Source organism: Ovis aries, chromosome 16, assembly GCF_016772045.2.
Source record: "Ovis aries strain OAR_USU_Benz2616 breed Rambouillet chromosome 16, ARS-UI_Ramb_v3.0, whole genome shotgun sequence".
NCBI classification, from domain to species: Eukaryota; Metazoa; Chordata; class Mammalia; order Artiodactyla; family Bovidae; genus Ovis; species Ovis aries.
In genome coordinates, this window is record NC_056069.1 from 18462320 (window position 1) to 18490301 (window position 27982).

The window sequence follows — 27982 nt, forward strand, 5'->3', positions numbered from 1 at the left end:
TTTATATCATTATTACATACACATACACACCCCACCCAGGCCCTTGTTTCATGTCTATATTAATAGGCATATTATATTTCTTTCTTATATAACCATCCTGGGTAGACATTCAGGTAAGTCCATCATTTAAGGATCCATGCTGATGGCTATTCAGCCACTGTCAACATATGACTTTCAAGGTTTCCTGAGCACTGCCATTTCACTCAGCTAAAAAGAAGAGAGGGCCCCGAGAAACATATATGCAGAGTTTTATTGGCCAGGTCAGGAAGTGACTCACATTACTTCCACTCACAGCGCACTAGACAAAAACCCTAGTCATAAAAAACCCAGCTACACCTAATTTTAAAAGATGCTGGTAAATGTAGTATAGCTGTGTGTTCAGGAAGGAGAAAATGGATTTTAGTGGAGAGTAGTGGTTTGAAGTGACTTAGCAGCAGCAGCAGCAGCAGCAGCAGCAGTGGTCTCTACAAATATATTCCTGGATAAAGCCAAATCAACAAAGAAATTGAGACGTGGTCACAGTGGAAGGTCAGAGGGGAGGCAGGTGTGAGTGGGCCCAGCCAAAGGAGACATGGCTGCCAAAGTGTTTGAGTCCATTGGCAAGTTTGGCCTGGCCTTAGCCATCGCAGGAGGTGTGGTGAACTCTGCCTTGTATAATATGGATGCTGGGCACAGAGCTGTCATCTTTGATGGGTTCGGTGGAGTGCAGGACATTGTCATAGAAGAAGGGACTCACTTCCTCATCCCTTGGGTACAGAAACCAATTATCTTTGACTGCCGCTCTCGACCACGTAATCTGCCAGTAAACATGGGTAGCAAAGATTTACAGAAAGTCATCATCGTCCTATGCACCCTCTTCTGGCCGGTGGCTAGCCAGCTTCCTCGCATCTTCCCCGGCATTGGAGAGGACTACGATGAGAGTGTGCTGCCAGCCCATCACCACAGAGATCCTCCAGTCCGTGGTGGCTCGGCGGGAGAACTGATCACCCAGAGAGCTGGCCCCCAGACAGGTGAGCGATGACCTCACAGAGCGGGCAGCGACCTTTGGGCTCATCTTGGATGACCTATCCTTGACCTTTGGGAAGTTCACAGAGAGGTGGAAGCCAAACAGGTGGCTCAGCAGGAAGCAGAGAGGGCCAGATCGGAGGAGGAAAAGGCTGGGCAGCAAAAGAAGGAAGCCATCATCTCTGTGGGGGGTGACTTCAAGGCAGCGGAGCGGATCGCCAACTCACTCACAACCAGCTGTGCAAGCGGGAGGCCGCGGAGGACATCGCGTAGGAGCTGCGGCGCTCCCGCAACATCACCTACCTGCCCGGAGGGCAGTTGGTGCTCCTCCTGCCGCCCCAGTGAGGCCCACACCTCCTGGGCCATCTGGACCATAGCCCCCAAGATGTTCAGCACCACCTTCCTTCTGCTACTTCAGAAATCACTGTGAAACTTCATGATTGGCTTAAAGTGAAGAAAACAAAAGTAAAATCACTTCAGATCTCTTAATCATATTGAACTCTTTGATTCTTCTCATTTCCATCCCCCTTTTTTCAGTCCACCTCCCGACCCCAAATCGCCAAGTGCCTACATAGACCAGCTTGGCTCCTATCTTTGGGGCCACCTAGTACTCCAGCCCAGGCACCGGCAACTGGCAGAAGAAAGGCAGGGCTTGGTGTGTGAGGAGCTGGGAGTCAGCAAGTAAACCTGTAGCCTCCAACCAACCCTTCATTCAAGACTTGAGGAAGATGGCACACGCAGATGAATGGGGGACACAGGCCTCAGACTTCTCCAGTGGTTCCTGCAGAGACCCAGCTGAAGAGAGGTGCTGGGAAGGTCAGAGGGGAAGTGATCCTTCTCTTACCATAAAGCTGATGCTCTTTAACTGCGGGACCAGCGGAAGCAGGTGTGTACAAGCAGCACAGATTGAAGAATCTGCCCCCGTGAAGGTGGTGGGCCTGATCTGCTGCCCTCCCCAGAGCCCTGGAATGGACTTGGGTAGTGAGAGCAGGCCTGGACTGAAACGAGAGTCCTGTCTGGATAGTGAGAGCAGGCCTGGACTGAAACGAGAGTCCTGTCTGGATAGTGAGAGCAGGCCTGGACTGAAACGAGAGTCCTGCGGCCTTGCTTTCTACCTCCCACCTTTGTGTCTCAAATACGCGGTGGATTTCCAGCTTGAAGGACTGCATCTGCCCAGGGCTGCACGGGCCTGCCAAAGACATGTGCATCCGGTGTTCCTGTCTCCCTGGTTCAGAGACTGTCCTTCTAGAGGGCTCTGTGCCTGTGCCTTGAAGGAAATGACCAAGGGAAGAAGACATTTATGTAAACTACTATCAATAAATGACACCCAGACCTTCCAGCTCAAAAAAAAACCCCAAAACCCAAAGAAACAGAATACCAGACCACGTCACTTTGGCCCACAGAGAAAGTTCTCCCGCTTTTTAACTGAGTTATGGTGACTCAAAATATCAGTTTCAGGTGTACAACACAGCGATGTTATTTTTAAGGACTTTACTCCACATAAAAATATTGGCTATTTTCACTGTGCTGCACATTACATTTTTGTGACCTATTTTATCTCTAGCAGTTTCTACCTCTTAATCCACTTCACCTATCTTGTCCCGCCTTCTAATTACTCAAAACTGTTTCTACTGAATTAAAAATCTGGTGAAATACCATTACCCATATTTTAATGCAATTATAAGAAATACTTAAGGAAAACAATGTATCAAATCTATCAAGTGATGTTGTAAAAGACACCTGTTCATTACACTGTGTAATACCTACATAGGAAAACCGTGGGAGACTCATATCAGATATGAATACTGAGGATAATAGAAAACAAATATCATTTTTCTTTTATAGGACTAGGAAAAATTAACAACACTGACCCAGTGTTATTATTGATGGTGCAGAAAAATTTATAAGCTCTTATACTATTGGGAAAGTAAATCAGCCAGTAGGAACTGTGTGACCAACTGTTTCCTTTTCTGGACAGACCACCAAGAAGCTCAGCAGAATATTCACAAATTATCTCTAGCAGGGTAATTTACAAGAGAAATTTTGTACTTTTTTGATTGGTTGGCTTTTTTAAAATAAGAAACATGCATTTTTTAAGAACTAAAAGCAAAAGGAGGCTATTTTCATTTTTGTAAACTAAAAATTAGTCATATTTCTCCAAGATAGTTGTTTAGATGATTGATCTCATAGCCACTGTGAAGTTCTGACTGGAAGGTTTTCTCTTTTTGAATTTGTTGCTGTAAAGCTCAGAGTTATATTTGTGGTTCACTCTTAGAAAATGTGCAGGTAATGAGAGTTTCTGTGAGAGCCTTATACCTGGCTCCACGTTCCCCTCACGCTGATTTTCCTCTCTCCTTTCACTGCAATTTTATGTCTTTGTCTTTGAGTCCTCAATCTCATGTCTTCTCCAGAAGGAAGAGAATTATCTTATAAAACAGTTTTATTGTCTCACAACTCTATCACGCTTTGTATACAAAACTTAAAGATTCTACTCCATGTATTTTTCTTTTAAGAATCAAAATTCTTCACTTCATTTACAAAAAAATATCTAAATAGAAAATATAGTTATAATAAGTGAAGTGAAGTCGCTCAGTCGTGTCCGACTCTTTGTGACCCCGTGGACTGTAGCCCACCATGCTCCTCTGTCCATGGGATTTTCCAGGCAAGAGTACTGGAACGGGTTGCCTAAACATATATTTATATAAACACACACACAAATACATAGGTCAAACACTTTACTATATATGGGAGAAAGAGAGGAAGGTTCACAACGCTCTGAGTCTGGTTCAGCGGTGCCAGTATTTTTTCACTATGACTCACATCAATCTATGGAGAAGGAAATAGCAACCCACTCTAGTACTCTTGCCTGGAGAATCCCAGGGAGGGAAGAGCCTGCTAGGCTACAGTCCATGGGGTCGCAGAGTCGGACACGACTGAGTGACTTCACTCACTCACATCAATCTAATGGCCTCACATTCTGGAAGGGACACCAAGACATACTGCATGTACAGTTCTCAGTATAATAGTAACAACTTCGGCTCTTTGGCTATTACTGATCTGAAACATACTGGTGGTCTCAGGGGTCAAATGGTTAAGAACAGAGATTGACTACAACACAGAGACAACTATAAGAGAGAAAATGCTCTATGCTATATCACACACTGGGCTTTCCAGGTGGCGCTGGTGGTAAAGAACCCACCTGCCAATGCAGGAGACATAAGAGGTTAGGATTCGACCTTGGGTAGAGAAGACCCCCTGGAGGAGGGCATGGCAACCCACAGCAGTATTCCTGCTTGGAGAATCCCATGGAGAGAGGAGCTTGGTGGGCTACAGCCCATAGGGCCGCACAGAGTCAGACACAACTGAAGCGACTTAGCACTCACACACATACCACACACACACAAAAATATGGCACCCAAAACTGTGGAGTATAATGGAGTATAAAGAGTCAACTGGCACAATACTCAAATTTAGGCTTTCGCCATGATCTCGAAACAAGATTGTATATTCCATAATAATGTTCTCTGTGTTAAAGTTTGGCTTAAACTATACTACTATACCTCACACCTATTAAGATATCTACTATTGAAAAAAAAAGAAAATAACAAGTGTCAGCAAGGATGTGGTCACAATGGAACCCTTGTGCACTGCTGGTGGAAATGTAAATCTGTACAGCTGCTATGGAAAAGAGAATGGTGCTCCTCCAAACAGTTAAAACTTGAATTATCATGTGATCCAGAATTTTACTTCTGGGCATATAAGCAAAAGAACTGAAAGCAGGGTCTTGAAGAGATATGTGTACACCCATGCTCACAGCAGTACCACTTACAACAGACAAAAGATGCAAGCAGCCCAAGAGTCCATTGACAGATTAACAGATAAACAACACTGGTGGTATACAGATACAATTCAGTATTATTCAGCCTTGAAAAGGAAGGAAATTGTGACAAATGCTACAACATGGAAGGACCTTGATGACATTATGCTAAGTGCAATAAACCAGTCACCAAAAGACAAACACTGCATGATTCTCCTTATACGAGGCACCTACTTTCTTCTGTGTTCATAGAAATAGAAAACAGAATGGTGGTTGATGGGAACAAATGGGGAAGGGAAGTTGTTGTTTAATGGGTATAGAGTTTCAGGTTTTCAAGATGAAGAGTTTTAGAGATTGGATGTAAAGCAATGTGAATGTGCTTAACACTACTAAGCTGTGCACTTAACACTGGCTAAGATGGAAAATTTCATGTTATTTGTGTTTTGCCATAATTACATACATATATGTATGTGTATGTACATGCATGTATGTGCAAGCACATGTATATAAAATTTACAGATTTTGTAGCCCTGTTATGACAGTTCTTCAACTTCTGGTAACTAAGATGTGGTCCCCTGAAAGGAAGTGAATGGACACATTTAAAAGGTCTGGGGCTTATCACAGAAGTAAGAACAAGCATGTTTTTCTATTTATTTCATCTGTAGCTTTTCCTCCAACTGAATTACAAACTCCTTACGTATAAACACAGTATCTTCTCGCAGACAGTCAATATTCCATGCCAGGCAAATAGAAAGCTGGTTGCCACAAGAATGTTTAGGTCGCATGTTACTCACTCATATCTCCAAATTTTAACAATTTTAAAATAAGCTAGAACTGAAAGGAAATTTGGGAGATCATACTAGAATCATCATCAAGCTGTTTCTTAAAGCTCTTAAAAACCGAGGAATATACACTTACTCCATCATTATTCATTCAAAGACCTTACACATTAGGTTAAAAAAGTGTCCTCATAAAACGTCGTCAAACTATACAGAGGTGATTGCTGACAACAGTGCGAATTAACTAAATGCCACTTAAACATAAACTTGGATCAAGGTCACACAATTTCTCAGTACAGAACACAGAATTTAAATTCTGGTCTGCATGACTTCAAAGCCTGTGCATATACCATTTCCTATCACCCTTTAATGTCAACAAAATGGACAACCAAAATAGTTAAACTACTCTAGAAAACTAAACGTAAGTTTGGGTACACTCAGTACTTCTTGTCAAGAGCACAGTTAGCTCTGATAGAGGATAAATCAGTTCAGTTCAGTCGCTCAGTCGTGTCCGACTCTTTGCGACCCAACGATCCGCAGCACACCAGGCCTCCCTGTCCATCACCAACTCCTGGATCCACCCAAACCCATGTCCATTGAGTCGGTGATGCCATCCAACCATCTCATCCTCTGTCGTCCCCTTCTCCTCCTGCCCTCCCATGTTTTATTCCTCAAATAACTTTTTAGTACTTGGTGAGAGCCTAAATTACTAAAAACAACTTTTTCCCTAGAAGTGATTTTTTTCTTTTAATCTTTCTTAATAAAGGAAACTCTTTCTAACAAGCAAGAGTGGGTTTATTAAAAAATAACTATGTCCTCTTGTGACCTATTTATATTATTTTTAATAAAGGGCTATTTGAATATATTGACTCAAATAGTATATAATTAGAGTATGTAATACCACAGGGATAAACTTGATCTTTAAAATTGCCAGATTAATATCCTTTCTATATATATTACAAATACAAAACTCTGATATAAATCCAAAATGCTTAATTTTGTAGATTAGTATGAATAGGCTTTAAAAATATACCTTGGCTTCCACAGAGCTGAAGGAGGGCATAAAATTGCATCTCATCTTTTGCTTTTCTCTCTCTGAATATGAATGGATAGTATCAGGGTTCCCTTACCTTCTTGTTTCATTTATGGAAATAGCCATCCATTATGTGCCTTTCTCCAGGCATCTCACATACTCTGTGGCTTTCAAACACCAAATTTGATGATTGTACTTTTGTTGTGGTGGAGATTTAGTCGCTAAGTTGTGTCTGACTTTTGTAACCCCATGGACTGTAGCCCACCAGGCTCCTCTGTCCATGGAAAGCCTGGAGTGCTGCAGTCCACGGGGTTGCAAAGTGTCAGACACAACGCAGCAACTGAACTGAACTGGCTTCCACATAGAGATGTAGGGATGGATAGTTTCACTTGCGTGTTATGTCAAAAGCCACTCTGACGTGCAACCGACAAAGCCTGCAAAAGCAGATCCGATTGTGAAAGTTCTGCCACCACTCCTCTCCCAAAGCACCCATCTTAATCCACTCTAGTCAGACTTTGATGTCCTTACAGTCTTAAAGATGATATTTTGCACTGCCTCACTGCTTCTAGCAAAAGAATGAGAAACATCTAAATGACAAAGAAGAATGAGGAATGATACTTCTCCACTACCATGTCTTCAAGGAAAAAACACAAAGGTTACAAGAAGAACTCTTATTCAGGTGTCAGGGTTAAGATCAGCTTTTCTGACATTGAGAAATAAGGTGATTAGACCAGGTATAATGGCTTGAAGACGGCTGTCTTGGGAGACAGTTTTGGTAACATTAATTTCTCAATGCAAATTATTAAACATTTCCATTGCCCTTACCCTTAGGAAAATTCATTTATCCAACAAGAATCTTAAGTTTATAACTCCAATGCCTCATTCTTTACTTCATACAAAAACAAAACCTGTTATGCCTTTGAAACAGTTCAAGGTACCCTATCATCTTAAAGAGCATCCACATTTTTAACTCAGTCTCCTTTCCAAAAAGTTTAATCTGAGTAAGCACTAACCCTGGGATACAAAAATAGTTTGACAACTGAGTTATTCTGTAAGAAATGATATGAATATTATTTTTTTGTTTTTTCTTTTTACTTAAAATGGATAAACAAGCAAACATATCTCCTCAGTTGAAAGCCATCCAAACATAATTTCCCAACTCTTCAAATCATAAAGGGGGGAAAAAATCCAAGGAAATGAATTCTCAAAGTTAGCTCCAGAACATATCAGGAGTTTAAAAATGTATTAGAACTGGCTAGGTCTTATTCAAATAGACACTTAAATTTGTGATATGAAAGAGAATGAGTTCATGGGTCAATAATAAGAATGTCATTTTAAAGGGAAGAAAATGAAAATAAACACGTTTATCTTGTTTCTTTCACTTCATGTTTAATAAATTACTTTGAAAGTAAACTTTCTTTGTTCTTTTATTCCATCCTCCATGAAATGAGAACTATGAAATCACTGATAAATGGCTTGAAAGACTTTCCCTTCACCATAGTGACGGTATACACCCTTACATAAATGCCACTTAAGCTGACCCTAGGCAAACACGGCACCACCAGACACTCCATTTTACTCCTTTCACTTTTCCTGTCCTTAATACCTCGGAGGAAACCCAACTGGGATGAGATAGTATTCTGGGAATAGTTGGGTCGATTCTTTTTTAGGCTGTGGGCTCTGCGGCAGGTTATAATCCTACCAGACAAAGATAAGGTTCTCATCATGGTTTAAACAACATGAAATATCAGAGAGAAAAATGTGGTTGTTACAGCACTGAGGTTCACAGGAAGTGCGCACCTGGTGCACAGCATGATTGGATCAGAAATCACTGAGGTCAACCCTCATCTCAAAAAGTTGTGGCCATGTTTTACTTTGCAGATCTCTACAAATAACTAATATGACCTTGACACCAATTAAGCTGAAAAACATATGCTGAATAAAAGATATTTTTTTAAACCGCATAGTATTGTGGTGCTAGAGAAGACTCTTTTTTCATTAAATTTTGAGTAAGATTTTTTTTTAAATTTATTTTAATTGGAGGCTAATTACTTTACAATAGTGTAGTAGTTTGTGCCACACATTGACATGAATCAGCCATGGGTGTACATGTGTTCCCCATCCTGAACCCCCGTCCCACCTCCCTCCTTATCCCATCCCTCTGGGTCATCCCAGTGCACCAGCCCTGAGCAGCCTGTCTCATGCATCAAACCTGGACTGGCTATCTGTTTCACATATGATAATATACATGTTTCAAAGTTATTCTCTCAGATCATCCCACCCTCGCCTTCTCCCACAGAGTCCAAAACACTGTTCTATACATCTGTGTCTCTTTTGCTGTCTAGCATATAGAGTCATTGTTACCATCTTTCTAAATTCCATATATATGCATTAGTATACTGTATTGGTATCTTTCTTTCTGACTTACCTCACTCTGTATAATAGGCTCCAGTTTCATCCACCTCACTAGAACTGATTCAAATGTATTCTTTTTAATGGCTGAGTAATATTCCATTGTTTATATGTACCACAGCTTTCTTATCCATTCATCTGCTGATGGACTTCTAGGTTGTTTCCATGTCCTAGCTATTATAAACAGTGCTGCAATGAATACTGGGGTACATGTTATCTCTTTCAGTTCTGGCTTCCTTGGTGTGTATGCCCAACAGTGGGATTGCTGGGTCATATGGCAGTTCTATTTCCAGTTTTTAAAGGAATCTTCACACTCCTCTCCATAGTGGCTGTACTAGTTTGCATTCCCATCAACAGTGTAAGAGGGTTCCCTTTTCACCACACCCTCTCCAGCGTTTATTGTTTGTAGACTTTTGGATAGCAGCTATTCTGACTGGTATGAAATGGTACCTCATTGTGGTTTTGATTTGCATTTCTCTAATAATGAGTGATGTTGAGCATCTTTCATGTGTTTGTTAGCCATCTGTATGTCTTCTTTGGAGAAGGGTCTGTTTAGTTGTTTGGCCCATTTTTTGATTGGGTCGTTTATCTTTCTGGAATTGAGCTGCAGGAGTTGCTTGTATATTTTTGAGATTAATTCTTTCTCAGTTTCTTTGTTTGCTATTTTCTTCCATCTGAAGGCTGTCTTTTCACCTCATTTATAGTTTCCTTCATTGTGCAAAAGCTTTTAAGTTTAATTAGGTCCCATTTGTTTATTTTTGCTTTTAATTCCATTACTCTGGGAGGTGGGTTATAGAGGATCCTGCTGTGATTTATGTCAGAGAGTGTTTTGCCTATGTTCTCCTCTAGGAGTTTTATAGTTTCTGGTCTTACATCTTTAATCCATTTTGAGTTTATTTTTTGTGTATGGTGTTAGAAGGTGTTCTAGTTTCATTCTTTTACAAGTAGTTGACCAGTTTCCCCAGCACCACTTGTTAAAGAGCTTGTCTTTAATCCATTGTACATTCTTGCCTCCTTTGTCAAAGATAAGGTGTCCATAGCTGCGTGGATTTATCTCTGGGCTTTTTATTTTGTTCCATTGATCTATATTTCTGTCTTTGTGCCAGTACCATACTGTCTTGATGACTGTAGCTTTGCTGTATAGCCTGAAGTCAGGCAGGTTGATTCCTCCAGTTCCATTCTTCTTTCTCAAGATTGCTTTGGCTATTCGGTGTTTTCTGTATTTCCATACAAATTGCGAAATTCTTTGTTCTAGTTCTGTGAAAAATACCATTGGTAGCTTGATAGGGATTGCACTGAATCTATAGATTGCTTTGGGTAGTATACTCATTTTCACTATATTGATTCTTCCAATCCATGAACATGGTATATTTTTCCATCTATTTGTGTCCTCTTTGATATCTTTCATCAGTGTTTTATAGTTTTCTATATATAGGTCTTTTGTTTCTTTAGGTGGAGAAGATTCTTGAGAGTCCCTTAGACTGTAAAATCAAACCAGTCAATCCTAAAGGAAATCAAGCCTGAATATTCATTGGAAGGACTGATGCTGAAGCTGAAGCTCCAATACTCTGGCCACCTGATGTGAAGATCTGACTCACTGGAAAAAGACCCCGATGCTAGGAAAGACTGAAGGCAAGAGAACTGCAGGGCACTTCCACGGTGGCTCAGACCGTAAAGAATGCCTGCAGTGCAGGAAACACTGGTTCAATCCTGGGTTCAGGAAGATCCCCTGGAGAAGGGAATTGCTACCCACTCCAGTAATCTTGGAGAAGGCAATGGCACCCTACTCCAGTACTCTTGCCTGGAAAATCCCATGGACAGAGAAACCTGGTAGGCTGCAGTCCATGCGGTCGCTAAGAGTCGGACACAACTGAGCAACTTCACTTTCACTTTTCACTTTCATGCACTGGAAAAGGAAATGGCAACCCACTCCAGTGTTCTTGCCTGGAGAATCCCAGGGATGGGGAGCCTGGTGGGCTGCTGTCTCTGGGGTCGCGGAGTCGGACACAACTGAAGCGACTTAGCAGCAGCAGCAGCAGCAGCCAGTACTCTTGTCAGAATCCCATGGACAGAGGAGCCTGGCAAGCTACAGTCCATAGGATCGTAAAGAGTCAGACACAACTGAGCAACTTTCACTTTTGGGTTCGTATCCCATCCTTGGCTTCCCTCATAGCTCTGATGGTAAAGAATCTATCTGCAATGAAAGAGACCTAGGTTTGACCCCTGGGTGGGGGAAGATCCCCTGGAGAAGAGAATGGTAACCCACCCCAATACTCTTGCTGGAGAATCCCATGGACAGAGGAGCCTGGTGGGCTACAGTCCATGGGGTCACAAAGAGTCAGACACAACTGAGCAACTAACATTTTCACACTCTCAAGAGAAGGGGGGGTGACAGAGGATGAGATGGTTGGATATCATCACTAACTCATGGAAATGAGTCTGAGCAAACTCTGGAAGACAGTGAAGGACAGGGAAGCCTGGCGTGCTGCAGTCCACAGTGTCACAAAGAGTCAGAATTGACTTAGCGACTGAGCAACAAGAAGGCAATTGGTTAAGAGCACAGTCATGGGAGCTATACCATGTGGCTCTGTAATTTGCCAGGTTATATAATTTAGTATTACTTAAATTCCCTGTGCCCGCTGTTCAGTTCAGTTCAGTAGCTCAGTCGTGTCCGACTCTTTGTGATCCTGTGAATTGTAGCACACCAGGTCTCCCTGTCCATCACCAACTCCCGGAGTTCACTCAAACTCACGTCCATCGAGTTGGTGATGCCATCCAGCCATCTCATCCTCTGTCATCCCCTTCTCCTCATGCCCCCAATCTCTCCCAGCATCAGAGTCTTTTCCAATGCGTCAACTCTTCGCATGAGGTGGCCAAAGTATAAAATAGGAAAAATAAGATAAAATACACTAACAGGATAATTTAGTGATTGTATATAAAGTATTAAGAATAGTACTTGGCACTTAGTGTTAGATGTATTAGCTATTATTGTTATTATAAATTATTCTGTTGGCTGATTATAGTTTAAAAATCATACTACAAACCAAATAAATAGTTTTTTATACTGAACTTATTTTGCTGTTGAAGGGGAGTAGTAGGCAAGGGAAGTTCTGACACACTGAAGTTCAAATTTGCCTGGAGCCCTGCAGAGTCTAGTGACTTCAGGATCAAAGAAGTGTTTCAGAAAAGTTGGTAGGAAGGTCAAAGGTGAGGTGGCCAAGATGAGGAAGGAAGACCCTGAGCTCACTTCCTCTAAACAAACGTATCAAAATTGCAACTATTTACAGAGCAATTACTTATGAGAACAATCTGAAAATTAGCCGAAGACTGTCAACAACTAAATACATAAAGAAGGAACCACAAACAAACAGGAAGGAGGGGTAGAGATATGGGAGTGCACTCCCACACACTTTGGTAGGCAACATACAAACAGGAGAATTATCACAAATGCAGAGGTTCTCCTCAAGGGGCAAAAGGTCTGAGCCCATATTAGACTCCCTTGCCTGGGGGTCTTGCACTGGGAAGATGAGCCCCCAAACATCTGGCTTCGAAGGCCAATGGGGCTTGTATACAGGAGAGCTGGAAAGCTGCAGGAAGCACAGACTCCACTCTTAAAGGGGCTATGCAAACTTTCACATGCTCTGAGTCCTGGACTTTTGTTTGGTTGGAGATTTTTAAAATTACTGATTCAGTTTTGTTACTGATACTTGGTCAGTTCATATTTTCTTTCTGGTTTTCAGTCTTGGAATAGTATATGTTTCTAAAAATTTATCCACTTATAAATAGTCTATTTTACTATGCATAATTATTCACAGTAATCTCTTATGATTCTTTGTATTTCTGTGGTATTATTTGAAACTTCCTCTCTTTTATTTCAATTTTATTGATTTGGACCCTCTCTTTTTAATGAATCTGACTAAAGGTTTATCAGATTTGTGTATCTTGTCAAAGAGCCAGCTTTTAGTTTCACGATCTTTTCTATTGTTTTATTTCATTTATTTCTGCTTGGATCTTTATGTTTTATTTTCTTTTACTAACTTTGGTTGTTGTTTGCTATTCTTTCTCTAGTGGCTTTAGGTATAAAGTTAGGTATAAAGTTAGGTTATTTAAGATTTTTCTTATTTCCCCAGGTAAGCTTGTATTGTATAAACTTCCGTCTTAGAACTGCTTTTGCTGTGTCTCATAGGTGTTAGATCATTGTGTTTTTGCTTTCCTTCATCTCTAGATACTTTTTTATTTTTTCTTTGATTTCGTCAGTGATCCGTCTTGTTTCGTAGCATATTGTTTAGTCTCCACGTTTGTGTTCTTTTTCAGTTGATTTCCAGGGACATAATGTTGTGGTTGGAAAAGATACTTGATGTGATTTCAGTCTTAAATTTACTGAGTTTTGTTTTGTGGACTAGCTGTGATACTGATGTTCATTTCTCAGTGTGTGCATCTGGAAAAAAACGTGTATATTCAGCTTCTTTTGGATGAAATGTTCTCCATATAGCTATTAAGTCTATCTGAGCTAATGTGTCATTTAAAGCCAATATTTCCATATTGATTTTCTTTCTGGATAACCTATTGATGTAAACGGGGTGTTAAAATCTCCTATTACTATGAGTCTGGCTGAAGGTTTATCAGTTTACCTTTTCAAAGAAACAACTTTTCCCTTCCTTCCTTTATATTTGTCACTTTCTCTCTTTATATTAATCTTTGTTTTATGTATTAAATGGTCCTATGTTAGTACATATGTACTTACAATTATTATATCTTATTGGATTGATCCCTTACAATTATTATATATTATTGAATTGGAAAGGCTTTCCTATAAATGATAAATAACTCTGAAACTTTTAAGAAAAGTGCTGCATATTTTTCTTTCTAAAAAAACTTCCAGGGAGCAAAAGCAACAACAACAACAACAAAACTATTAAACGAAGTCAAAAGACCAAGGAAAAAACTGGATGTTTAACCAACTGAAAACTGAATGTGGTTATTTCAACGGGTTCAGAAAGGACTATGGTAAACTTTTGATGCTTATATTAAATACCTTTTTTTAAAATTACTTTCATAATTAGAAAAAAAAAGGTAAAAATATAAGAACAAAATGCTGACATCCAAAGTACAAACACTTGTAACAATTTCTGCAGATCGAAACTACTTAATTTGGAGAATTATTTACTTAGGTTAACACATCCTTCTCTAAAAGACTATCTACAGAGAAGGCATCCTTCTATATATAAATTGCTTTTGGTAGGGCTACACTGGATTTGCTACCAACATTGAGGTCCCAAAGATGATTATTTCCATTGAATACACAGAATTGGGATGAGGTACACAGAAAAAGTGATCAAATATAAGAAAGAAAGGTTATATACTATACATAAGTCCTATTTGCTGAGTGCTCATCTCTGCACATACACATAGCTGGCAACTTCCTTTTATTAGTTCAACCTTCTAGAAATTATTTTCATGCTCACAAAGTCAACAGAAAAGTCAACATATGTATTAATATATATATATGTAAGTTATACATCTTCCCCAATGGCTCAGACAGTAAAGTATCTGCCTGAAATGTAGGAGACTCAGGTTCATCCCTGGGTTGGGAAGATCCCCTGGAAAAGGAAATGGCAACCCACTCGAGTATTCTTGCCTGGAGAATTCCATGGACAGCGCCTGGTGGGCTAGAGTCCATGGGGTCACAAAGAGTCGGACACAAACCGAGCGACTAACGCACACATGTATCTTATACATATATACACACATATAATTTTACCCCTTTTGCTTTTCCACAAAAAAATAGCTAACTCTACAAAATTTCTGCAATTTTCCATTTTATTCAGTTCAGTTCAGTCGCTCAGTCGTGTCCGACTCTTTGTGACCCCATGAATCGCAGCACGCCAGGCCTGCCTGTCTGTCACCAACTCCCGGAGTTCACTCAAACTCACGTCCAGCGAGTCGGTGATGCCATCCAGCCATCTCATCCTCTGTCGTCCCCTTCTCCTCCTGCCCCTAACCCCTCCCAGCATCAGAATCTTTCCCAATGAGTCAACTCTTTGCATGAGGTGGCCAAAGTACTGGAGTTTCAGCTTTAACATCATTCCTTCCAAAGAACACCCAGAACTGATCTTCTTCAGAATGGACTGGTTGGATCTCCTTGCAGTCCAAGGGACTCTCAAGAGTTTTCTCCAACACCACAGTTCAAAAGCATCAATTCTTCGGCGCTCAGCTTTCTTCACAGTAATATCTATTGGAATTTTTTATACAAAATATTAATCTACAAAGCATGCCCTTGTTATTTTTTACAGCTGCATCCACTGCATATATATACTATCATTTATGGTACTGGCTTGCTAATGATAAGCACTTGAGTTAAAGGGGAATTTAAATTACAATCATAGAATTATTCCTTTATCAAAGACCAACAAATTTCAAGGACTTCCCAGGTAGCTCAGTGGTAAAAGAATCCACCTGCCAATGCAGGAGCTGCAAGAGACGCAGGTCCGATCCCTGGATAGGGATGATCCCCTGGAAGAGGAAATGGCAACCCATTCCAGCATTCTAGATGGGATAATCTCATAGACAGAGGAGCCTAGAGGACTACAGTCCAAAGGGTAGTAAAGAGTCAGACATGACGGAGCTCAAAGGCATGTACAACAACAAATTTTGAAGAAAAGGTAAAAATCTTATATGGTTAATATAGTACCATCAAGGTTATTGGGCTTATTGGGGTATTAAAGTAACAGTAGTAGGTCCAAAAGTACAAATATATTTCTAAAAATATATTCCAGCATATTAGTTACAGATCTACTTGCTCATATCTATATTTTTAATTCGAGTTTATTATGGATAATTTTACCCATATGATCCAGTCACAAGATATGTCAGAGAAACTGTCAGAGTTCAAGAAGGATACCTGGTTTGCCCATGGCTGCCACAGAGATTTTTATTTTGATCTATGGAATGTGAAAACATCGTTGGAAAGCAGAAAGAAGATAATTACCAAGTGGCCCTTAAAATCATCTCTTTCCTCTAGAAAACATAATGAACAAATGTCTAAAATGATATCCTTTACTAACTAAAATCAGTGATCCTTTTCTTATTAGTAGAAGATAACTTGAGTGTCCACCCACAGATTTGTATATATAAAGATTTAGCCATTACAAGAGATGTTTATATTCACCTTGTTGGATAAACTAAATTTTGATTATAATTCATAATTTATTAGTTTATGTAGCTAAAAGACATACACATTTAAGCATCTGCCAATTTTTAAAATTGGCATTCTTTTTTTTTTTCTAATACTGGTCCATTTCCTGTAGTGAATTAAATCAGTATTTCTTACTTACAGTCTCTATAAGAGGTATGAGAATTCAATATACAAAGACTAGGAATTCCTGTATGCTAAAATTCATGGGAAAAACCCTCAAAACCTGAGACAGGTTAAAACAACCTACAAGCACCTAGCAGAGTCATTAGTGCCTCTACTAGCAGTATTGCAACTACTGGGTAAAAAACTCTCCAAGGGACAATTTAAAACTACTTGTAATCAGAGAGAAACAAAAAAATGATACTAGCAAATGGAGAATAAATTTAAACTGAGACATAAGAATATTATTTACTGACCATTTTTTCATTTCTTAGAAATTCAGGCTATAAGCCAATCTTTTAAGAATAAAAATTAAAAATTTTTATATATCCCCTTGCATGTTATTTTGGAATATCAGTTCTTCATAAAATACCATGACTTTAAATTACATATTTTAGTATTTTTACTAAAATGTTAATCTTTATAAATGATCTGTACTTCGGATAAAGTTTTGATAGTTAAGCAATCATTTATTTTCAGTTGTGCTCTATAATGTTAAAGCAAAATTGTGACAAACTGAATATTCTCTGGAAAATTCAGATTGACAGCTCTTTAGAAATTTCATTTACTTTAAAATTCACTTCAGAGCTTATCTTTCATATGAATGGGATCTAAAAGTGGTAGTAACAGCTAGCATACCTTTGCTAACTATAGAAACCTATGCCTGGTAATTATCTCCAACCTTTTCCATACAGAATATCCTTATGATTATTTATACTCTTGTCTTCCTCGAATATCCAAATCTAATTTAAAAATAACATGTTTATTCATGAAGAATACATTTGGGATCCTTAAAAAATAAGTGTCCACACACTTATGTGATAACTATTTGGGGGACACTGAATCATGTGCATACTATGGATAAGTATAACACGGTTTCACTTGCAAGGACCTCACAGTATAGCACACAGGACAAACGTGTAAAAGTAAGTAGTAAAACATATGTTCTTAGGAGAATGGTTAGGAATACTGTCTTAGTCTCTTAGGGTTGCCATAACAAAATACCACAAACTGGGTAGTTTAAAACAAGAGAAGTGGAACTTCCCTGGAGGTCCAGTAGTTAAGAATCCACCTATCAATGCAGGGGATGCAGGTTTGATCTCTGCTCCGGAAGCTAAGATCTCACATGCCACAAGGGCAATTAAGGCCGTGTGCTGCAAAGAAGATTCCATGCACTGCAGTTAAGACTCAACGCAGCCAAAAGTAAATCAATACACATTAAAAATGGAGAAATCTATTCTCTCAGAGTTCTGTAGACTAGAAGTCCAAAATCAAGGTGCAGGCAGAGTCAGGCTCCCAAGATGTCATCATTGCATCTTCTAGTGGTCCTGGCATTCCAAGACATTTCTGGGCTTGCAGCTGCATCACTCCAGTCTCTGCCTCCATCATCACAAGACAGTCTTCTCTCTGTGCTCTCTCCTCTTCTTGTAAGGCACTAGTCATTGGATTTAGGGCCCACTCTAATCTAGCAGGACCCCACCTCAACAAATTACATTATACAAAGACCTTATTTGGGGCAGATAAGAACTTCTGGGGGATACTATTCAACCCATTACACTAACCATGTATGAGGAAAAAAAGGAGGAAAAAAAAAAGACTTATCAGACTGTGTAAACTTCAGGTTGAAGTGTTTTATAATTTGTTCTTGGTTTAAGCCAGGGAAAGAGCACAATTTCACAACTACTTAAACTTTTTTTAACATGTTCAGTTGTTGGTGGTGGTTTAGTTACTGAGTCGTGTCCAACTCTTGTGACCCCATGGACTGTAGCCAGCCAGGCTCCTCTGTCCATGGGATTTCCCAGGCAAGAATACTGGAGTGGGTTGCCATTTCCTTCACCAAGAAGGGAATCCTTCTTGACCCAATGATTGAACCTGTGTTTCCTACACTGTAATCAGTCTTCTGAATCGCAGGCAGATTCTTTACAATTGAGCCACCAGTTGTTGTTCAGTCACCAAGTGGTATCTGACTCTTCGTGACCCCATGGACTGCAGCACGCCAGGCTTCACTATCTCCCAGAGTTTGCTCAAACTCATGTCCTTTGAGTCAGTGATGCCATCCAACCATCTCATCCTCTGTCGCCCTCTTCTTCTCCTGCCCTCAATCCTTCTAAGCATCAGGGTATTTTCAAAATGGGTCATGGTGGAGTTCTCACAAAACATGAATCACTGGAGAAGGGAATGGCAACCACTTCAGTATTCTTGCCTGGAGAACCCCATGAACATCATGAAAATGAGCCACCAGGGAGTCGTGCAAATCTTCATTTCAACAATGGATCTGAGATGATTTAATACAGTATCCTCAAAGTCCAAAAGAGTTATTGTGCTTTGATCTATATCAATGACCCTTCAAAGTTTCATCCTATAGTATGAAAAATGACAAAATAAAGTAGAAATGACAGTCCCATCTGTTGTTACCTGTAACACCATGTATCTCATCACAATTAAGGGCAAGGTTGTTTTTCTCTTTGATGAGCCATAAGTAAGATGCTGTTTGATTTTTATTGAATGTAATTATTCATAGTTGCCAGAAAGAATAGAAATATAGTCATAGTCACTGAAACAAAAGAACCAGCTATCCCATCTCTTGAGGAATGCTTAGGGCTATCAAAAGTCCCCCAAACCACAATTAGGTCATAATCATTCAAAACAGAGGAAAAACCCAGCAACAACTCTTAACGTTGTTTTCAGGAGTCATATTTCTTAATTGATGCTTTTATTCTGGTTGTAACTTTTTTTTTCATGTTTGTTAGGTGTTTGACAATTAACATCTAAGTTAATTGGCAAAACAGAGGTTAAATATAATTATTTCTTTACTTGCACTGTTCACTAAAAAGCATTCTGTGGTAAAAAATGACAAAATTATTCATGCACATTCAGTTTGAAACTTGGGCTTAATTACTATTTTCTAGGAGGTAAATATATTTCTTTGAATTTTGGGATAAAAAAAGGTTTATGTCACAACAACATTCATGATTTCTAGCTCTTTTTGAGAACTATTATCTATTTGTTTTGTGTGCTTTATAAAATGCCTGATAGATGTTATATCTTCTTCAAAAACATGATACTTTAGAAAATGAATTCTACAGTACACTTGCTACAAATATGGTCTCTTCCCACCCCCCTTTTCAACAGTAGCTTAAATAATGCAAGTACAAATGCCACTTCTTTAAATATCTGATGGGTCCTCAGCACTCTGGCATGTGCTAGCTTTGTCCCCAAGCTTTTTTTTTTTTTTTGGCCTGTCAGCTGTGAGAAACAGTTTTCTACCAATTACTGTCACAATATGAATAAATTCAAAACTGAAAATATAAGCACTGAATATTTTCAGTAAATTTATCCCAAAACTACATTAAAATAGGGATTTAGCATGTAAACAAGGAATTTAGCAAGTAATAAGAAGCATCACATTGTACTTTGTCTTCTATAAATAAAAATACAATAGAAGAAGATAAAGGAAAATGCGCTCAAGCACAGAGAGAAATGGGCAAATGACAGCGAGTATATAAAATGAAAAGAAAAGAAAGTTACAGCCAGAATAAAAGCATCAATTAAGAAATATGACTCCCCTAAACAATGTTAGAGTTGTTGCTGGGTTTTTCCTCTTTTTCAAATGACTATGACCTAATAATAAATAATTTTAAAAAGACTTATATAGTATTTCTCTCTTTGTCCAACACTGGTTTCTTTAGTATGTGCCTTTAGACATTAGGCCAGCAGCTGGTTGCTAGCATGATTATTGTTCAAAAGGTGTTAAAAAACATGCTATAAAAATTACCAATATTCTTAGGTTATGACTGTTAATAAAACATCAAATAAACAAGATAGAGTTGGCTCTTACTCTAGACTGGTTCTCTGCCAAAAATTGTGTGGGGAGAGGTTTAACAAAAATCCTAAATTTACAGGTACAACTAATAAATATTCAGTTTGTGTGGGCGCTATATGTATGATCCCAATGGTGCAGCAGAACATTGCTCTTTTAGTCCTAAATCACAATTAAGTTTGTATACCGTGGTGATGATGACCATTATTTCCAAGACACACTTTCAAACTTATTTTCAGAATAGGCATTATGGTGTCCTTTGTGTACTGTCACTTTTTTTTTTTCCCCCACAAAGAACTAGAAGATTGGGCCTGAAAGTCATAGCTTGTGTCGTTACTTACCTGTACCTGTCTCTGACTTTCCCTCCCTATTTTTAATTCACCCATATTCAGTCGAAGTCATATTATCATTTCTTTCCCCTAAATGCCCCTCACAAGTATGCATCTTTTACAGACTACCACCACCCTTTACTTCAGATTGGCACTGTTTGCCTGTATTATTGCAGTAGCAATAGCTTCCTAAATAATCATGTGCATCCAAATCCATACTGCCCAAGTATCTCCCTAAATTCCCCCTTTAATCATGTCATAGCTCTTTCAGACCTATCCAAAGGCTTACCATTACCTATACCGAAGCATTTCTCAAAACATGTTTTATAGAATACCAGGGTTTCGCAAGATTTTAACCTGTTTCAGTTTTTTTAAAAAAGGACTTTTTTTAGCCACATGAAGCTTAGCTGCAAAAGTGGTTTCTGCTTTTCATGTACTAAAGACATATTACATATATCCAAGGGTGGGAGAGTACACATTCCCCAAATTTATTTCATTGCATAACTCTTCTACCACACAATACCTTGCCATCTCTCCTAGAACACTATGGCAGTTTTTAAAAGCACGAACTCCTTAGTTTGCTCTTTATAACTCTAACATCTGACCTCAAACTATTTCTAAACTTACCTCTCACTGACTTCTATATGAATTTCCACCTTCAACTAGACTTTACACTCTTTATATTCTGAGCAGGTTATACGTATGACTCTGTCCTCCTTGTCTATACAATCTCTGTAAACCTTTCACAGCCAAGTTCAAGATTCAGGTCTTTCACAAAGCTTCCTCTAACAATTCAAAGGCATAATAATCTCTTTCTCTTCGGAATCACACCACTTACATTTCATCTAATGCTCCATGTGGCACCTGATCACTGCTTGAACATAAATCTTCTAGAGACTTGCCTCTGAATCTAGTTTTCACTTGAGGTTCCCTCTTGCTTACTAGTCAGCGAGAGGTCCTTGAAGGAAAAGGCATACCTTTTGTACATGCCCCATAGTATTTACAGCTTTGCAATGAACAGGGCCCAGATAATATTTGCAAAATAGATGAAACAAATTTTAGAATAGTGTGCTGTTTGCCCATCTAAATCCAGTCCCCCGCCTTTCTGCCCTTTGCCCTAGAAAGTTGACCAGTATGGATTACATCAAAGGTTCCCTGACTTCTACTGAGATTCGGATATTAGGGAATACCAATGAGACTAGGGCTTCCCTGGTGGCCCAGTGGTAAAGAATCCACCTGTGATGTAGGAGTCACAGGTTTGATCCCTGGATCAGGAAGATTCTTTGGAGAAGAAATGGCAACCCACTCCAGTATTCTTGTCTGGGAAATCTCATGGACACAGGAGCATGGTGGGCTACAGTCCATGGGATCTCTAAAGAGTTGGACATAGAGACTAAACAATAACGAGAGACTAGAGGGAAGGAAGAGAATGAGGTCAGAGAATTTATTTTGCTGGCTCACTCCCTGCAAAGTCAAATGGGCTGGCTGTTTCCCTTAGCTCAAGATCACAACCCCAGGTCCAAGAAACCACTTCTCCTCACCCTTTCACCCTTAGTGGGGAAGATTCCCTGGAGAAGGGAATGGCTGCCCACTCCAGTATTCTAGCCTGGAGAACCCCATCGATAGAGGAGCCTGGTGGGCTACAGTCCAAGGAGTCGCAAAGAGTCTTACACAACTAAAAGACCGGCTTGGAAATGGTAGGGACACTCTGCTGTTAACGCTCCAGTATTGCACTTGTGGTTTCCTACACCCTGTGGTTTCCCTCCTAAACCCTGCCCACACCTTTATACAGTCCCTTTATTATCTAATTTGAATGTACCATCTGTTTCTTACCTGAATCCTAACTGATACAGACGGTATACAGATCGTTTGGCTGTTTTAAAAAATATTTCTTAGTCTCGTAATACTGAGAATAGGCAATGGATTTGTTTTGAAAATATAAAACTGAATACAGGCTATAGTCTGCGATGAGTTGTGGGTTATGATTCAGTTGAGGGAAGAAACCATGACTTATTCATCTCTCAATCCAAATCCAGGGCCTAGAAAAGTACAGGCACACTGTTCACAATAAACATTCATGTAGCTGGATTAAACCAACCACGGCAAAGACAGCTGGTGCGCACCTATTAGGCACAGGCTTTCCTTCATCTTCCAGCCTTCCCTGCAGTGTGGTGTTAGTCACGTGACTGGGTTCTGGACAGCGGAATATGGGGAGAGGCGATATATGCCTCCTCCAGCCCAGCCCTCAAAATCATCCCAGGGGAACTTTCAGCTCTCTTCTCCTCTAGTCAACCTTGAAGATTCTTCCAATTGATGAAAATATAAAATAAATGACAGCTGCCTGACTCAAGAAATAAATGCTTGGGTTAAGCCACTGAGTTTTGTAGTTTATTTATTATCTATCTAATTGAGTTCAAGTATCCCCTACTTGTAACAACTTTGCGTTTTAAAAACAACTGATTTTTCATTTCTATTTGGATATGATAGCTTTCTCATGATTTGTTTTTTTGCTATTTCAAGATATAGTGAAGACTAATCACTGACCCAGACTATGCAATGAATGAAAATAAATGCCTACTGGCAGAAGAAAAGAACCAAAGGTATTCTTGTCATTTGTTTGCCGTTAAGTACACCTCAGAATAAGATAACTGTAACATGAGGTGTCATGACCTGAGGAGTTCTACTTCCAGGCTGAGTCCCTAGGAGCAGGCCCATGTTTCATTTCTTTAGGCATTGTAGTGAAGGGAAGAAAGGGGGCGGTCCTGTGGTTGAACACAGAAAGAGTAAAGAATGGTCTTTCTAGCAGTTTGGAACATTTATAGATTTTCTAAGTATTTTCTTTATGTTCCCTCTTGCCTATGCATGCCTTATATTTTCAGCTTAAAAGCATTTCTCAAAAAATAAGAGGAAAAAAAAAAAAGAGAACTGAGCTGTCTTACTCTCTTTCATCTATTAAAAATACACCATTTTCTTAGGCAATGAGTTAAGCTTTTGAAATTTTCAAGCTCCAAATGTTGTTAGTTTTTTCTGGCTACTTAATACTATTTAGACTATGGGATATTATCAAAGAAGAACATATTTGTTACCTACATATATTCACCCATCTAAGAAAAACCAAATGCATACACATACATAAATTTATATACACATATAAATTCATACATAAAAGTAGATGAGCATTTTGTGTCATTTGAGAACCTTAAAGCTCTCATCTTTTTGAGATTTAGTCTTTTAAGTATTATGCTTCATTGATTTGAGCCACTGCCTCCTTGCTTTGTGTTCTGTTCACAGACTGAAGATGCCATTTTGCTGAATTTTGATGATTATGTGGGAACACGTCAGGCCCCCTATCTTGCTACCATTACATTTCCTCTGGCTACAGTTACAGGCATTTTTGTGTTCTTGGCCTTTTAAAACACTAGTTAGAATACTGCCTTTAGCACACTTTCCATCTCCATCTCATTAGGATTAGGAACAGATATATTGTCAGTAATTTCTGTTTGTTTGTTTAGATCTTTTCCATTCCTCTTGAAATATAAATACCTGTTTTTCCTACAGAGCTATCTGAAGCCACCTCTTCTAATGTATGGGTTAGAATATACTTCTAAGTCTTTACAGCATTGCTTTCCTTAGCAACAATAAATTCTAAAATTATATACTGACTTCTCTGAAGTTTCTACTTTACTGATCAATTTTCTCCTTAATGATCAGAATTAGACCACGAATAAGAGATGTTTCACTCTCCTTCCAACAAAACGAATAAGAACCTCAGTCACTGATTTATCATATGGAACAGGGCTATATGTGTATGTGCCCACACTATATACATGTAACTATTCCCCATGAAGTTAAAGATAAAAAACACTCCTTTTGTTTGTCTCACCTCTCCCATTCCTTCTGTGAGAAGCCTTAATGTCTTTGAAGTGGTCTACTTAGTATAGCTTTGGTTTATCCCTAATCTGATTTTTAAAAATACGTTATAAACTAAACATTTTCCAAAAAAGAAATAATTCTATCAAAGGAGAGTTTAAGATTATCATTGTCAGAACAACTGAGTTTCTGTTGAACAAATATTGAAATAAATAAATTTATAAATAAATTATACTCGTATGTATAAAAGAACTTTCAATACTTATCATACAAGAAGTATCCTAAGTCATTCTAAGTTTACTAATTATAGGCACCATTAAATGAAAATGTAAGCAATTTTATGATAAAAATTAAATCTATACCACAAAATGGGTATCAAATGGACTATAAAGCATATTTGTATCATGAGAGATAATATATAAAAAAGGCCATACCTGAAATGATACTTTTAATATTTTCCATAGTACTATAATAAATTATGTACTGGTATAAATAGATGGCATAAAAATCTACATCACTATCTTCATATAGTGTATAACTAAGGTTCAAAAAAACTCTATATAAACCAGCTTCTTAGAAGTTATCTGGGTGAAAGTATAATGGTTATTTGATGGTTGCTGAGAGATACAGAACTTGCCACCTATATCCATGACTCTCACATGAATGGAAATGGTTGATAAACATGATGGATACTATAAAAGGGTCTGTACAAAACTAAGTCTAAAAGAGGTCAAAGGAACTAATGAGAAGAGATGACAGTGATAGGGCAGCCAGGAAAAAGAGCTAAGGAGGCAGAGAAATGGGATACCAAAGGCAAAGAACACTGTAATGATAACAAAAGAAGAAATGGGTGTTTGGTCAAAGGAGGCTCAGGAAAAATCTTAATGTTCTCAGTTCAGTTCAGTCGCTTAGTCGTGTCTGACTCTTTGTGACCCCATGAATTGCAGCACACAAGGCCTCCCTGTCCATCACCATCTCCTGGAGTTCACTTAAACTCACATCCATCGAGTCAGTGATGCCATCCAGCCATCTCATCCTCTGTCGTCCCCTTCTCCTCCTGCCCACAACCCCTCCCAGCATCAGAGTCTTTTCCAATGAATCAACTCTTCGCATGAGGTGGCCAAAGTATTGGAGTTTCAGCTTTAGCATCGTTCCTTCCAAAGAACACCCAGGACTGATCTCCTTTAGGATGGACTGGTTGGATCTCCTTGCAGTCCAAGGGACTCTCAAGAGTCTTCTCCAACACCACAGTTCAAAAGCATCAATTCTTCGGCACTCAGCTTTCTTCACAGTCCAACTCTCACATCCATACATGACTACTGGAAAAACCATAGCCTTGACTAGACGGACCTTTGTTGGCAAAGTAATGTCTCTGCTTTTGAATATGTTCTAGTCAAAATAAAAAGGTTCCATTACATAAACTGCTTCATCTTCTGCTATAAAAAAACCTCATTAGCTGTCTGGAGATTTAGAAGTAAACTTCAATATGCTTTCAAATATTAAAGAAAAAAAGAAAAAGAGGAAGGAAGGGAGAGGAAAACAGAGGAAACTTAAATATTTAGATATTGTATAACCTATCTTACTTGTGAATTTAGATTTATTAATCTTTTAATAGATTGAAAACACTTCACATTTTAAAAATGCTTAGAAAACAGTTAATGCAAAAAGCTAATTAGAAAACACAATCAACAATTCTACACATAAAAAAATCTGAATTAAGAAATTGGTATGTCACAAGAAAAGTGGTCCAAACTAAATAAATAGTAAGATTCAGTAAAGGATCTTAGAGCTGAGGTCTGCTGGTGACAGCGGAGCTTGAAACAGTTTATTCCAAGTCTCAATTTCTGAACTACACCATGAATCTCTAACAAATAGTAGAAGAGCAATATATACATACTCTGATCACATTAAATGATAAAAATGAATAAAATAGGGAGTGAGAAAACCCAGAACAGGAAGGCAAAGCAGAACTGGCTACTCTGTATAAGGCAACTCCAGACTTGACTTAAAGAGTTGGTAAAAAAAAATAAAAAAAAAAAAAAAAGTAGAGTTGGTAAGTTTCCCTTCCCTACTTGTCATTCCCATTCTGCCTATAGTCTCAAAACTCTATTTTTCAGAAGTCTCTTGAATTAACCAATATGCTCTCCCTAACTACCCATAAAAGACAGTACAGCTTATCCCCTAAGATACCTATATGCCCTCTTACTAAAATCTACTCCAAAGACCTCCATGCTCATCCAATGTTAAAAAAAAACTTGAAATACCATCAGGGTCCTTACACTTTTAAGCAACTGAATAATCTTTTAGACCTAGCATTTAAAGGCATGATCTCAATCAGAGCTTCATCAGGATTTCACTTTCCCTTTTCTCTAAGATCCAGTTGCTAATGCAGTCTACAGTCACCCAGGCTCTTGCTGGATTGTCATAGCTCCCAGTTAAAGAATAAATAAAGGCAGAAACTGAAATATACTATAAACATAACCTTCTGGAATGGGTGGATGTGAAAAGAAGACTGAGCTAGCTGACAGCAAAGGGACATTTCAACATTAAGATTCTAAAATGAAGAGACTGGTTGAGACTAGATATGTAACTTGTTTATACTTTAAATCTGAAAATGGGAATACACTTTTATCTGGTTGTAACAAACTGCTTGGCAAATGACAAACAGCTTTCCCCCTTACCTGACCTCTGTTTACTGGTGCACATCACATACTCAAGTGAAGACACTTGCGCAGTAAAATGCTCACAATATCACTTTAAAAAAATTATAGAGGACAGGCCTAGACTGTGTATGCAATTTCAGAGCCAGACAAAAATGAATAGGAGCCAAGCAACAATCTGACAAATAGATCTATGTCTTGATCATAGCAATATGCAACATAGGGAAATGCATGCTTAAACCCCAGAGAAAAACAGTGTAAAGGAAAGAATATGTTTGATCTCAGGTAACAGCCTCTAAACGTAGTGAACTCTTATGCGCATTGACAAAAGAAGTCAATGGTGCAGATAATCCAACAGGCATGGCAATCAAAGATCTCATTCATTTGGTTTTGAAAGCAAGGATTCATCCTTACCACTCACCTACAATGTGCCAGGCGTTGTGTTACTGAAGTGCTGAGGGTCAGACTTGGTGAAGAATGTAACTTAAACATGTTAAAACCCAACATAGTAAGACTGCTAAAAAGTGGTCTGTATAGTTCCATAAGGGCACACTGTCTCATTATTTCAAAGGGCATGCCCAGGGTACATGCAAGCTGAGCATCAGGGAGACAGATGACTGATGAGTTACAATAGTCAGGGGCAATAAATGAAACATATTACAAAAGTCACCTCATGCTAGTAAGGCTGTAGAGGAAAGGGACACTCACACTGCTGTGAGGGATGTGAATTGCTCAGACTTTTCTGGAAGGTACTATGGTAATATTTATTATTAAAAATTAGACATATCTTTGGTTCTGCAATGCTCACTCTGGGAATTTATCTTACAGATGTAAAAGCATAAGTAGAAAAGGATATTTTATAGGGTGTTTACTGAAACATATTCAACAGTAGCAAATAAAAAA

The 27982-nt window shown here is 38.8% G+C and overlaps 1 protein-coding gene and 1 pseudogene across 2 annotated transcripts in view; one reads left to right on the forward strand and one right to left on the reverse strand.

Moving 5' to 3' along the window:
- The window catches only part of NDUFAF2 (NADH:ubiquinone oxidoreductase complex assembly factor 2), a 177418-nt gene that overhangs the window by 94365 nt on the left and 55071 nt on the right, over nucleotides 1-27982 (reverse strand). The gene's annotated exons all lie outside the window — the stretch shown is intronic.
- LOC114118737 (prohibitin 1-like) lies at nucleotides 571-27614 on the forward strand (annotated as a pseudogene).